The 4,071-nt window shown below is 32.0% G+C and overlaps 1 long non-coding RNA gene across 2 annotated transcripts; it reads left to right on the top strand.

Annotated features, from left to right (window-relative positions):
• The first annotated feature begins 1,146 nt into the window (after positions 1–1,146).
• LOC144560904 (uncharacterized) lies at positions 1,147–3,323 on the top strand. 2 transcript variants are annotated; one of them, XR_013513507.1, is made up of 4 exons: positions 1,147–1,422; positions 1,719–1,832; positions 1,935–2,730; positions 3,114–3,323. It is a non-coding gene; the product is annotated as an uncharacterized LOC144560904 (long non-coding RNA). The 2 variants fall into 2 exon arrangements; XR_013513508.1 differs by having other exon boundaries at positions 3,108–3,323.
• Positions 3,324–4,071: the final 748 nt, after the last annotated feature.

Below are 4,071 nucleotides of genomic sequence, written 5' to 3'. Positions count from 1 at the left end.
GTGTAAATGAACATCAAATTAAATCAAACTTACCAACAATGAAATTAATGGAACACTCTTTGATTTGAACGGTTCCGATCGACCAACGGACGACGTTTGTCTTTGTTCCTTCATTAACTCATCCAACAAGAGTTGATGTTCTATGATCATGCATGTTTGACATAAGTCATTGATGCAACATATGTTCAACTATGCAATTTAATTTGTCAAAACTATTTAATAATATAATAAAAATGTTCTAGCATTTTGGAATAAATTTTATCAATATCATTTTAAATTATTGTCATTTTAATAATTCCCATTTTAGAATTTCTTTTCATGTTATTTGTTATGCATGAATTACTTAATTATTTTATTTTGTTTCATTTTAACTTCCTTCTCAAATGGTTATATAAATCATAATACTTATATAAATCATTTTCATTTTCATTTTGTTTCTTTTCATTTTTATTTTCATTTTATAATTTGTACTTATATAAATCATAATACTTATTTCGTTTCACTTTAATTTTATTATTAACATTAAAAAATTTCACATTATGAATAATTACTCAACTTAATTCATTTTACAATAAGTTTTCATTTTTTATCTTACATATAATTATTTTCAATTTAGAGTCCATGTTAAATGTTCAATATAGGATATGTCGATTTATAACTCAAATCACTCCAAATTTTAAGTTGTAATTTTAAATAGTCCACCTTCATGCTTCTTTAATTTAAAATCAAAATACAAAATAATATTAGAAATTTTGCAAATATCTATACCTGTGCTACAATAAGATTAAAATTTGTACTACAAATAAATTTTATAATTAAAGATGAAAATCTGAATACACATTTTATTTTGGATTTTCCTCCTAATTTTTCACGGAAGATACACAATACACACAAATTACTTAATTTAATTTCCAAAAATTTGACAACTTTTTTGTCTTTATTTTGTCTTAATTGAATTCCCTCCAAACTTTTGTCTAACTTCCCACCATATACTTGGGTTGCCGCCATATACTTTTTTTTTACCGAGAAATACTTAGAGAGTTTGGGAGAGATTAAACTCAATACAAAGTGGGTCCCAATTATCAGCAACAGTGATATTTCTTTCCCCTCTAATGGATGTCTCCCTTTCACTCTTTAGTGCCTCTCTCCTAGTAAAAAAACCCTAGGCGGCTAGGCGCGCCTCTCTCTCTCTCAGAAGTGCTGCCCTCTCAAAACCAAAAAATCCAGCCACTAAGAACCGATTTCCTCTCTAAACCTGAGCAACTCGATCTCCAAACCGTCCTCAGACCTTTCGCTCTCAGGCTCAAGAACCCAGCTTCTGGCTCTTTTCTCTGGTGCGATTCAGATCTAGAGGAAAGTTAGATAGAACATCCAGTCGGGTACGGTGCGAACCAACTGATTTTGTCCAAATCGGGTAACAAGGTAGTAATTAATTTGGAAATTACTAGTTTTATAGTTTCTGGTTTAATTCGGATAACCCTAAAATTTTCACCTTTTTGTGTTATTTTGAAATTGAACTGTCAATAGCTTATCAAAGCATGTTAATGCTTGTTTAAGTGTTTCCTTGCTTTTTTCGAAATTGAACTGTCAATAGATTTTGTTTAAGTGTTTCCTTGTTTAAGAGAAATGGAGGTGAAAGAAGAAACATCATCTAAACATACTTTTTTCAATTTTTATTATCATTTCTCAATTATTATTTTTCTTTCCTTCTTTTACAGTGCAATTAAATGTGGTTTGATTTATTAGAGTGCACTTTGCCATCTCCACTTAGTCAAAGCAGAGACTGCACGAGCTTTTATTCCTATAGAGTTCAGACTAGTTGAAGCATTTGGGTACTAATAAGACCTTTCATAGTTGAGGGACATTTTTTTATTCAATCAGACCTTTCATAGTTGATTAGCTTAATTTCATGTACTCTATTTTATTCATTTCAGGATTTAGCTGCGAATAGAGCCAAACTAGTTTTGACACAACTCTTGTTGGCTAGTAATGGTGGTGCTGTCAGTCTTATTTGGGCTACTATTGCTAAGATAAGTTGCATTTTCGAATAATTATATTTTTATCATATTTTCTTGGAAATAGACATTGTAGAACAATTCTAAGCTGAGTTTACATTCTTCTCTTGTACATATTATATTATATTAAATTTTGCTCCTGATCTCTTCTATTGCATTTGGTTATGCTGTTTATAGGCCTTATCCCAAAATTTAACAAACATCTGTGATTACAAAATTGGCCAAAAAAAGATAAAAAAAGTAGTGCATCGGATCTTGTGGTACAGTAAACAATTAATATAGGCCAAACTGCAAAAATACCTCTTTCTTTGTGTCCCTACATCTGCCACTAACTCTAAACAAATGAAATTGCTCCAATCCCAGTGGCAACATCTGTTTTTTTGTTTTTTGTTTTTTTGGATTGATTGTGCCAAATGCTATTGAGGGGCTTTTTTTAAAAAATAAATTAGTCTTTTATAATTGATTAGTGAATTATAGTCTTCACCAATGAGCCAAAAATTCCTAAAAATCAATCAATGGCGGATCTCCAATTTTGATAGTGAATTAGGTCTGAAGCCACATGAAAACAAAATTATGTTCAGTATGTATTATTTTTGTACTTCCATGTTTCATTGTATAAATAAATTTCAGAATTTAATATAAGTTGTTCTTCACATATAGGGTGATGCGGTTGGATATTGCCTTGCCATTGTAAAGAGCAGTAGTATAATTGGGGGTAAGTTCAATTTCCTATATTCTTTTTTTTTTATCTTTGACTGATTATGGTTAAAGTTAAATGATAATAGGCCCTTACAGTAATTATGTGCTATATTTCTCTCCTGTAAAGCAATAAATTGCTGGTTTTGCTCAGTCAGGAAATGAGGTGTGGTCAATTCATGCCCTTATTTGAACAATTGCTTGTACAAAGTTAGATAAATATTAGATCAATTATGTATGTGAAACACAAATCATCCAATAAAAGTAAGCACCAACCATCGAAACAAGAGTAAGCAAGCACCTTTGTTATTTACAAGAAATCTGTTGAGGTTAGTAAATTTAATAGAAGTTTTCAGATGTAATGGTTGTTAAAATTCATATTTGTTATGTTCAAAGTTTCAGATGAAAACTGAAGTGAAGTACAAGAGCAATAAAGTGCTTTTGTTGCTATGAATTCGACTGTGGAAATTAACTCAACATCAATGCATGAAAATATGAAAATATAGAAGTTACAAGTACTTGCAGTATAATACTGTTGTTTTACTTCTTTTTAAATTTTGGTTCAATGTAAGATGACTATACTATGTTGGTCAATGATTATTAGTTGCTTTATATTTATGTTTCTATGTGTTTTATGTGAATGTTGATGAATGGGAAATTGGGAATTGTAAAAAATTACTGGGCTGGTACCAAATTGGTACAGAGAGGGAGGATTGTAGAATTGGAGCATGCTAATTTCCAGCTATTTCCTGTTATTATATACGTTGGTATGTCCATGCAAATAGTATGAACTGCATTCAAAACATGTCAATAATCACTCATGCAACAAGCTAATAATCTTCCCATGCTCATAGTCAGGTGGGACCCATATTCTCTTGCCTTGCATATAGTCAGGTGGGACCCACGAGTATTAGCCTTGCATATAGTCCAGTAGGACCCACGATTGTTAACCTTGCATATAGTCAGGTGGGACCCATGCTGCCTCCCCTTGCAAATACTAAAAACGGGGTCAACTCTGAAAGTAGTTGCATGCGCCCTTGTTGCAAGGGTATAGGCTTGCAACAAGTCTATTGCAAGGGAGTCCTTGCAACTACTTAGCAGTTGTGAGGGAAGTTGTTACAAGGGCATAGTTGCAAGGGTAAACGCATGCAACAAGTGTTTTCGGGCTTGTTGCAAGGGTATCGCCTTGCAACAAGCTATTTTTCAGGGCATGCAATAAGTTAGGATTCTAGTAGTGATACATAACGGTTTGGATTAACTGTTTGGACTTTGAAAATCGGAAAACTAATTGGTTACACCACAGCTCCTGAACAAACGTTTTGATATTAGCCAATATATATATGAATATTTCAGTCGAAGT

The sequence above is a fragment of the Carex rostrata genome, chromosome 10, assembly GCF_964058835.1.
Source record: "Carex rostrata chromosome 10, lpCarRost1.2, whole genome shotgun sequence".
NCBI classification, from domain to species: domain Eukaryota; kingdom Viridiplantae; phylum Streptophyta; class Magnoliopsida; order Poales; family Cyperaceae; genus Carex; species Carex rostrata.
Note: the sequence above shows the minus strand (reverse complement) of the source record. Positions and strands in the feature narration are given on the sequence as shown.